The sequence below is a fragment of the Oncorhynchus tshawytscha genome, linkage group LG05 (genome assembly GCF_018296145.1).
Source record: "Oncorhynchus tshawytscha isolate Ot180627B linkage group LG05, Otsh_v2.0, whole genome shotgun sequence".
In the NCBI taxonomy this organism is placed as follows: domain Eukaryota; kingdom Metazoa; phylum Chordata; class Actinopteri; order Salmoniformes; family Salmonidae; genus Oncorhynchus; species Oncorhynchus tshawytscha.
The window spans coordinates 33,093,638-33,104,120 of NC_056433.1; the positions used below are offsets into that span (position 1 = coordinate 33,093,638).

Genomic DNA, 10,483 nt, shown 5'->3' on the forward strand with positions numbered 1-10,483 from the left:
GGAAGAACCTTCCAGAAGGACAACCATCTCTGCAACACTCCACCAATCAGGCCTTTATGGTAGAGTGGTCAGATGGAAGCCACTCCTCAGTAAAAAGCACATAACAGCCCGCTTGGAGTTTGACAAAAGGCACCTACAGGACTCTCAGACCATGAGAAACAAGATTCTCTGGTCTGATGAAACCAAGATTGAACTCTTTGGCCTGAACACCAAGCGTCACATCTGGGGGAAACCTGGCACCATTACTATGGTGAAGCATGGTGGTGGCAGCATCATGCTGTGGGGATGTTTTTCAGCGGCAGGGACTGGGAGACTAGTCAGGATTGAGGGAAAGATGAACGGAGAAAAGTACAGAGATCCTTGATGAAAACCTGCTCCAGAGCGCTCAGGATTTCAGACTGGAGCGAAGGTTCACTTTCCAACAGGCCAATGAACACAGCCAAGGCAATGTAGGAGTGGCTTCGGGGGACGTCTCTGAATGTCTTTGAGTGGCCCAGCCAGAGAACGGACTTGAACCTGATCGAACATCTCTGGAGAGACCTGAAAATAGCTGTGCAATGACGCCCCCTATCCAACCTGATGGTGCTTGAGAGGATCTGCAGAGATAAATGGGAGAAAACCCCTAAATACAGGTGTGCAAAGCTTTTACCGTCATACAGAAGAAGACTCGAGGCTGCCAAAGGTGCTTCAACAAAGTACTGATTAAAGGGTCTGAATAAATGTGATTTTTACATTTTGAATACATTTGCAAACTTTTTTTTAAAAGACTGTTTTTGCTTTGTCATTATGGGGTGTTGTGTGTAGATTGATGAGAAAGAAAAAAAGCAACAATTGAATCCATTTTAGAATAAGGCTGTAACGTAACAAAATGTGGAAAAAGTTAAAGGGGTCTGAATAGGACCATTTCTGTGTTTTGACTTGCAGAGAGTGGAAGAGGAATAGTAGTGTCAGGAAGCCAGGGGAGCAGAGCACTGACAATGATGCAGGTAGAGATATAAGCCACAGCATTGGTTCTCTACATCTGTCTTGTGATGTGCAGGCCAATTGTAATCTGTTGTCAATGAAACTGTAGTCAAATATTGTAGTCCGGATGAAAGGCTGCGTGGACAGTTTTATTCAAAGAGACCTATAAAACAATTATATCACTATCAGAACATGGTATTGAGAGAGAACGTAGATTTCTCTTACATTTTCTTCTACTTCCTCAAGGTGCTGGAATAGCTGTGCTCCTGTTGTCTTTGTGCTGACTTGCGGTAACGCTGTGGTTCTAAATCAGTAGTTGTTTAGTAAACTATTGAAAAACAATAGAACTTGTTTGACCATGCTGCAGGTGATAATTGTTTTGTAGGCAACGTTTGCTTTGTGGATTTCACCGGACAGATGTTGGTCTCTGGTTTTGTGATGAAACAAACATATGTGTAGTTGAATTTATTCCACCACTGTGTGACTGTTGTCTTTTTGGTGTCACGGCCTTATTGTACATCACAGTGGCTCATGAACAAATTGATTACAGAGCAAACAACGCAATTATCACAACAGGTTGTAAAATGGCTTTTTGCTGGCTTGGCTTGGCTTCCTCAGTGATTTTACCCACGCACCACGCATGATTACCCATGCATGATTTGATCATGCATTGCTTGTTTGTTTTGATGTTCCCAGAGCTCAGTGAAAGTCCACATAGGGATGTCAGAGGACAGTATCATCAGCAGTGTCCAGGAGCAACTGTCTGACCATGAGATTATGTCCTCTTGCCCACCTGAGCTGACTGCTGGTCTTTTCAAGGAGGTGATTGAACAGCTCAACTCTATCAGCAGAACCCTTTCTGGGCAGTCCTCCCCTGTTGCCTCTGGTACTCCGGCAACCGAACAGATGGTCAACATGGTCCAGAAGTGTTTCAATGATCACACCAATCCAGAGGACGAAATAGATGTTGAGTCCTGCATTCCACCTGCGACAGACAAGGTGATTACTGTTTTTGAAGACATGTTGGATAAATGGAAAAAAAAATAAGATCTGGGAATCGTCTAAGCTGCTTTAAGAAGTGGCTGTGAAAGTTAAAATGTTGGCATCTGGCAGTGACCTTGCGTTGGAGCACCTGGATGCTGAAGACTCCTGTTCCAGAGAACCTGAACATACAGTTTATTGCAAGGCATTGGTGGAAAATCTTGACACTCTGTCAAGTGCCAAGTTCAACACAAAAGTTTCAAAGGCTGTGGCCGAGATGGTAGCGAGAAGGTTTTGTAGCGTTACCTCTGTTTTGGTTCAGACTTCCCATTCATTTAGTGGCACTCCCAGCTTAATGAATACGTCTGGCCCATCTGACAGGATCCTTGATTTCCGTGGCCATTGGGCTCATACAGACAGATGTGGATTTGGAGGGGTCGAAAAGAATTGACGACTTTGTTGTTGATGTCAAAGATCTTGTGAAGGAAGCTGAATTAGATAAGCCAACAAGCACCCAGAGAGATCCCCAAATGGCACGTTGCATGTCAAAGCAAAGAACTATTTCAAACTAGAAAAACAAGCCAAAGCAACAATGGCTCAAGGCAAAGCAATCCTCAGCCATATTCTGATTTCCAAAAGAAAAATGTTGACCAAACGGTGACTGCAGGAGAGCTTTCACAAATAGGGAATGTGGTTGGAATTATGCTGGAGGACATTGAGAAGGTAAGCAGTGGATGTGGTGAGGACCTGAAATCCATTTCTCTTTTCCAAGGTCATCAGCCAAATTATGGAAAAGAGTGAATTTGCTCTCCCTGGCACTCCCATCCCTTCTGAATAACCAGAGAGGACTGCTCCACCCATTGTGAGATGTCCAGTCATCGACATGAGCGGATCCACTAAGCCAGAAACATTGGTGTGTGATGCCAGGAAATCCATGTCTGCTATAACATATACCATGATAAAGGAGGAATATCCAGAGGGAGAAGGGCAGGTTACTGTGATCTGACAGCTTGGCTAGCTAGACTGGAGGAGGTCATATATCAGAGTAGGATTGGTGCTCTCTCCCATGATCTTACTCACCAAGTCAACGTCATCGGTGACAGTGGCGGCTGGAACGATTGCATCCGATACAGTTCTTACTAAGCTGAAGAGAAAGGACAAGAAGGTTGGGAATCCAACAGCTTATGAGCTTGTTCAGCTGTTTGCAGAGGAGTCAGTGAAGCGTCTCCTCCATCCTAGTCTTGTGCTTTCTTTAGCATCAATGAGTTTGGCTCAGGGAGTCAGTGTGTCGGCTAGCACGTCCGAAGATAGAAGCAGGAAATCCTCTTCTTCATCAGTATTCAGTGAGTGGCACAGTCAGTCTGTTTAACAAAGTTATGGTAAGCTAGGTCATGGACTTTCTGATGCCCAAAGCAGAGTGTCATCTTCAACCGAGGGACCAGAATCCCTCCAAGTATCTTTGTCCACTGTCACTGACCTAGGCAGTTTAATGAGTGGCAAGTCCTCCCCCTCGGCCATCTCTCTCCTGTGTCGGTGTGGCAATAAGTGAGCCCTCGAAAGTAGTCCGAGGCTTTGAAGCCAACATGGATGGAGAGAAAGAAGATAACACACTGGTGTAGCTCAGAAAATCGTCAGTGATCAGATGTCGATGGTCCCAGATGTGGTCAAATATGCCTCGCCGCCATCCCAATCCTCTGACAACTCAGCCATTGATGATGCCTTTTACCGGCCTCGTCAACACGCTAGGGGTGAGGCTTCTGTACAAAATCCAAAACCCCAGTTGATGTCGCACGCACATCACAAGACCTGATCCCGATGGTAATGGCTGTCTTCTGTGCAATGTCAGGCTCCTCTGAGACCCAAGCTTATCCAGAGAGCCTGAGGATTCATAAAGAGTACAAACATCTGTTGGAGGAGTTTAGCTCAGAGAAAATCCTCCAACTGGCTGTGTCGACACACGACCATACCTTTGATAGGATTCTTGTCAAGTCCTTAATGTAATAAGGCCCGCCTCAAGAATATTGTTTGAAGCCACCAGATCTAAAGTGCTTCCTCTGGCTGAGGATGCGAAGGCTAGCAAAGTGAAGTTCTCCTTCCTACAACGGCTTGTCAAAATTGTGAGTAAATAACTCAATTGCGAGTGTCCCAAATCTAAAACCATCCATTAATTTAGGAATCTTTCTGGTGTGTTAGATTTGGTTATTATTGTTATGTTGTTTTTTCTCTTCCAACACTTAATCCTCAAAGAAGAGGAACAATAAGGATTCACACCTCTCAGAGTCCGAAGACCAGACTACTGCTGAGAGTAGCCTTGGTAAGAACATACAGCAGGACATTTTCTAGTCGATATTGGTGTACAAAGAAAAGCTATTGGAAAATAACAAAAATGATCTAGTCTAGTAATGTCTTATGTAAAACTCAAGTTGCTGGTTCTCATGTATCGATGTAATGTACGTTGTAACTGAGAATAGATGCCATTGTACATTACAACATCATTCCTAAATGAAAGTACATGTCAAATCGGTCTTTTGTAGTGCCCAGCATAGTTCCACATGCTGCCACATCTGCACTTCCAGAGGATCTTCCCTCCACGTCTCAACAGGAGAAAGCAAGCATACCCTTGTCAAGATGTTTTCGGCGATCTCCAAAAGGCCTGTCCAGGCCCTTCAAGCGCTTCTCAAAGAGAAAATAAACCAACCAACTTATTGGCTAATTGATTAAATATCATTGCATGAATTGATGGCCTTTCTGACTTCTTGTGGGGGTCATGTGTTAAATCAGATTAGAAAATAACTTTTTTTAAATGTTAGTCTAGTAATTAGTGATTACCACTTAACAGGGATTAATGCAGGTTGAGGACAAGCGTGGAGTGCCACACTAAGTTTAATCATAACATAGTCATAGCCATAACTATATCACCATCTACACAACCAGACCATTACTAAACAGAGTAGTGCTGTCCATGAGTGTTGATTCTAGATGACACACACACATACGGAGGCAGGTAGCCTAGCGGTTACGCGTGTTGGGCCAGTAACCAAAAGGTTGCTGGTTTGAATCCCAGAGCAGACTAGGTGACAAATAAGCCAATGTGCCCTTGAGCAAGGCATTTAACCGTAATTTCTCTTGTAAGTCGCTCTCAATAAGTGGGTCTGCTAAACTGTAACGCACACATTAAATACTTTATTTGAATCCACCAATCGAATGTACATTTAAAAAAAGCATACAAACATTTCAAAGGTGCCTGTATGCAAGTCACTGAAGGGTACAGGGGGCACAGAAATAATCTCCTTCTTCTGCCTACGACAGCTGAAACAGAGGAGTACCCAGCCGCCAACAGCTTTGGCTAGTTTTTGCCAGGCCCACAAGCCTGTGCACGTGGCAGAGACCGCCAAATATCAGTGCCACCAGCTTGCACCTCCACCCAGGCTGTCCAAGCACGAGGGGCTGGTATTTAAGAAACTAGCCATCAAATGAGCAGCCCACTTCCAAAATGAGCTGTCGTTGTGAGGAACTATGGTTTTATCAGACATTTGTTCTGTTTTGTCCTGTGATGTGAGTGATCTGTTTTCTCTCACACACACACACACACACACTAAATACTTCAGATACTTCCTACCTCAGTCTAAAATAACTGATGCAATATTAACTACAGGCCTACTTAGTTCATATGTAATGCATTAATAAAGGATGCAGGACACTCAGTGACAAGGAAATCAACAGTTTATTTTGTTTTTTAATCATTGTAGAGAATTTGGTGCCATAATACATATCATACCTGTATATATCCAGTAGGGGGCAACATATACAGTACACACGACACAGGACCACTACATTCTATCATCAGCCACTCATAGGAATATAGTTCTATTTAAGATTTTTCAAGGGGTGCTGTGGCACCCTCAGCATCCCTACTTCCCTCAGTTATGGACATAGGACCAAATGATAATGTACTACCAAAACTATAAATGCGATTGAACATACTCGGGCTTAGGGCTATCAAAAACCATGAAGACATAACGGATATAGGCCTACATGATATAATTGCCCAAATTGTAGTGGGTAGAGAATGATAGAGCAACCAATGATGACCTGTGACGGAGGCATCATTGACGATATGCTGGCGCCAAAACACATCGTGAGATTCAATCACGATGTATGCCGTTGTCCGGATGGAGGGCGTATGTTTTCACATTTTAGGGGCGAGGCACTCCCACACTTGCATCTTCCCTCCGGAACGACATCTCTCACGTTGCGCAGAATAGTTCCTGGCGCCATCAGAGGTGTGAAGACTGATCAAACTTGAGTTGACATATGAAATGTAACTGTATGAATTGAATTGTGAGGTTTGTAATCTCATTAGCGAATAAAGAGCTGAACATTTTCATATGTCTCACTGTACTGTATGTGGAGCAGATATTTATTTCCAGAGTTGCTCGACTAAACTGGTTTCATCAAAGCAGCAGCGGCCCGGTTGTGCGCTCATATTATTTAGATTGAGTTGTGATGATTAGATTAGAGGATGTGTGTGATGTTTTTATTCTCTTTGATTTCTTTGTTTTGGCTGGCAAAGTGAAGCTAATAAACGTTGGGGGTTATTGAAATTGGGTTCCGCCCTGGGTAGGATAAAATGATGTTTGTCTCCATTCAATTTGAGTCATTTGTAATTACACATTTCCTGGCAACACTTTGACTTCGCCCACGGTTACGGTGTATGCCATGTTCTAGACTTAGACAAAATTTTACCTTTTTATATTGACGACTTATGGTATGTACTCTTTTGATAATTGTATCTTATTGCATTCCTGTAATAAATCTGATTACTGTTGTCCTCGTACTTCAGAGAAATATTATTTGATTGGTGTTATGGTTTAATGGTACAGTTAATTACACAATCTTATACTTTGGTTTCCAACTGTGTGTAACCTTCCGGTTCTAAATCCTTTCTGAGGCATGGACACGATAGTACTGGAGCTCATACAATCTTTATTTATTTATTTCTGGGACAGACAAAAACTTACACCGCAGTGTTAGTTGACGTGACTTTTCCAACACGCCATTAATTACATCAGCATGAAACAGTCTGTTATATTATTCTTGTTCTGAACGTATAGTATTTTAATTTAGCATATGCGCTCCACACAAAATTATCAAATACAAAATGTACAATAGCAATCACATGGAATAAATACCCGATTGACAACACATTCATGCACATACCTGGGACAGACAATAACATACACCGCAGTGGTAGTTGACTGATGGCTTCTCGCACACTGCTACAACATAAAATGATACAAATTCAACAAAAATGTTGAACCTTCTAGGTTTGGACAGGGCGCACACGTTGAAAACAAGCGAACAGTGTAACGTGAGATGGCGAACAGGACGAGAGCTAGCATAACAAACGATTTAGCATGAAAAAACGGTTAAAACAACCAAAATACACTTAACATCAGTGCCAATTTTATAATGTAAATCTTGGTGGGTAAAAAAGAAAAAAATTGTATGCATCCCGGCAAAGCCACTACACTACACAACCCTAAACAATAAATTAATTACACTATAACGGTGACAAACGGTGCCCACGTTCTTACCCAATTAAAATGATTAGGGTGAGGCACATGGGCTACTAACAGTTTACTACACAACATACACTAATTGTTACTTTCTTACCTGCAGTATACATATCACCATGTCTTATTACATCATTTATCCAGAAGCATACAAGACATTTTTGGACTCACCTTGCTGTGCTCACTTGAACGTGGCGCGGCAGTCCTTCCTGTGTAACTTTTGTCATCAAAACGTCTGTCATTCTATGGATTTATGGTGCTTTCAAGACAACTGGGAACTCTGGAGAAAAAAAACAAGGTCGAATCATGACCTCAGTGATCTTCTGGTCGGCGCCCTAGAAAGAGTTCCCTACTTGGAATTCCGAGTTGGATTGCTATTCAAAACGTATTTTCCCAGTCGGGGGGCCCGTTTTTCTCTGAGTTCCTAGTTGTCTTGAACTCACTGAAATCTGAGATTATCGAGTTCCCGAGGTCCAGTTGTTTTGAACGCGGCAGAAATCATGCTGGTTTGACATCATGGCCGATGTTGAATGTGTTTCCTTTTTCATTTGGAAAAGAGACCCTTAAACACAGGCTTGGACCACACACCAACAACTGAATAGCAGGCTAGTGATTGCTTTAAAATGATTGCAGTTATCCACTGATTCCTTCCAAACCACATTGTTGAATTTGCGATTTCCAACTTGTTGTGTAATGTTATGTCCAATGGCCGATGAGCACCGATACGTTTTATCTATAATTTCTCTTCATATATGAAAAGGATTAAAAATGATTTGCCAGTAGATTATCAATTTGATTCATGATGATGACTGCTGGCTTGCTAGCTACGATTTTGAAAGTATGATGTTGACAGGATCAGTCCAATCAAAGCTACAGTAATAACGTGATTTGATGAAATTTTATCTGTGGCCAATGACCTTGAGACTTGTTGGATAGGCACTTCTAATGCAACTCTATGGCAGCACCCAAGGGGCTTGAACTTTCGAGCTCTCCCCATAGATTTTGAGGTGACCTAGTGTCCCCATCAGTGACAGAACACTTAGCCAATCACAGCGCAACTAGAGAACATTACCAACCTGAAACACCTACATTTTGGAGCTGACTGATATATTTTATATTTGAGATTCTTCAAAGTAGCCACCCTTTGCCCTGAAGACAACTTTGCATACTCTTGGCATTCTCTCAACCAGCTTCATGAGGTAGCCACCTGGAATGCATTTCAATAAACAGGTGTGCCTTGTTACAAGTTAATTTGTGGAATTTCTTTCCTTTGAGCTAATCAGTTGTGTTGTGACAAGGTAGGGGTGGTATACAGAAGATAGCCCTATTTGGTTAAAGACCAAGCTCATATTATGGCAAGAGTAGCTCATATATGTAAAGAGAAACAACAGTCCATCATTACTTGAAGACATGAAGGTCAGTCAATCTGGAAAATGTCAAGAATTTTGAACGTTTCTTCAAGTGCAGTCGTAAAAACCATCAATCGCTCTGATGAAACTGACACTCATGAGGACAGCCACAGGAAAGGAAGACCCAGAGCTACCTCTGCTGCAGAGGATAAGTTCATTAGAGTTACCAGCCTCAGAAATTGTAGCCCAAATAAATGCTTCACAGAGTTCAAGTAACAGACACATCTCAACATACATTTTTCAGAGGAGACTGCATGAATCAGGTCTTCATGGTCAAATTGCTGCAACGAAACCATTACTAACAGACACCAATAAGAGGAAGAGACTTGCTTGGGCCAAGAAACACGAGCAATGGACATTAGACGGGTGGAAATCTGTCCTTTGGTCTGACGAGTCCAAGTACTAAGTAAAATACTTTAAAGTACTACTTAAGTTGTTTTTGGGGGTATCTGTACTTTTCTTTACTATTTGTATTTTTGACTACTTTTACTTTTAATTTTAAAAATTGTGTTCTAACCGCCATGCCTTTGTGAGGCGCAGAGTAGGTGAACGGATTGTCTCTGCATGTGTGGTTCCCACCGTGAAGCAAGGAGGAGGAGTTGTGATGGTGTGGGGGTGCTTTGTTGGCTATACTGACAGTGATTTAGTTAGAATTCAAGGCACACTTAATCAGCATGGCTACTAAAGCATTCTACAGCAATACGCCATCCACTGCTTCACATTGACTGTATGTTTGTTTATTCCATGTGTAACTCTGTGTTGTTGTTTTTTGTCGCACTGCTTTGCTTTATCTTGGCCAGGTCACAGTTGTAAATGAGAACTTGTTCTTTACTGGCCTACATGGTTAAATGAAGGTGAACCCCCAAAAAAAAACAACAACACATTTTGACAAACTACATGTCATTACATTGTACATTAGTTCATACATATTCTGTAACAATTTGGACATAATTATATACAAAGGAAGTGCCTTGAAGTGGAGAAGCATTACTTACCTACCATTAATTCTATTAGCATGAAACAGTTTGAGGGAAAATGGTACGCAAAACTTAGGGTGCAATATACCGTCAATCAACGACAGGATGTCCGGCAAGTACCCATGAAAGAAACCTATCAATAGGAATAATTGAAACTATAAAAAATATTCAAACATGTACTCAAGAACATGTATTCAATGCTTATGAAACTAATTTTGGCGAACTTTGGCGAACAAATTAAACAGGACATATTTCTTACTCTGTTACATTGGCACCTCTGCTCTAATTTGACTAAATTAATTTAATGCTAGAACATTGACTGCAAAGATCAGCTTTTTGTTTCTAGTCTATTGTTGATTGCATAACCGTTAATTTCAGTATCTGAAACTGGCAACGCCTAGGCTCGCTACCTGGCTAGATCCGTCAGAGACGAACAAAGCTTCTTGCATTTAAGTACACATGATATGGAGACAGATTTAAATACTATTAGTATAGAATTTCTCCTAAATTTATTCTGTCATCTCCAGAAAGTTGGAGTGGATTTTCCGTCTATAACTACAAAATATGGGGAAATTGA

At 41.8% G+C, this 10,483-nt stretch overlaps 1 long non-coding RNA gene across 1 annotated transcript; it reads left to right on the forward strand.

Annotated features, from left to right (window-relative positions):
• The first annotated feature begins 1,947 nt into the window (after nucleotides 1–1,947).
• Nucleotides 1,948–6,329, forward strand: LOC112250521. Its single transcript, XR_002953533.2, has 2 exons — nucleotides 1,948–4,258; nucleotides 4,479–6,329. It is a non-coding gene; the product is annotated as an uncharacterized LOC112250521 (long non-coding RNA).
• The last annotated feature ends 4,154 nt before the right edge of the window (nucleotides 6,330–10,483 follow it).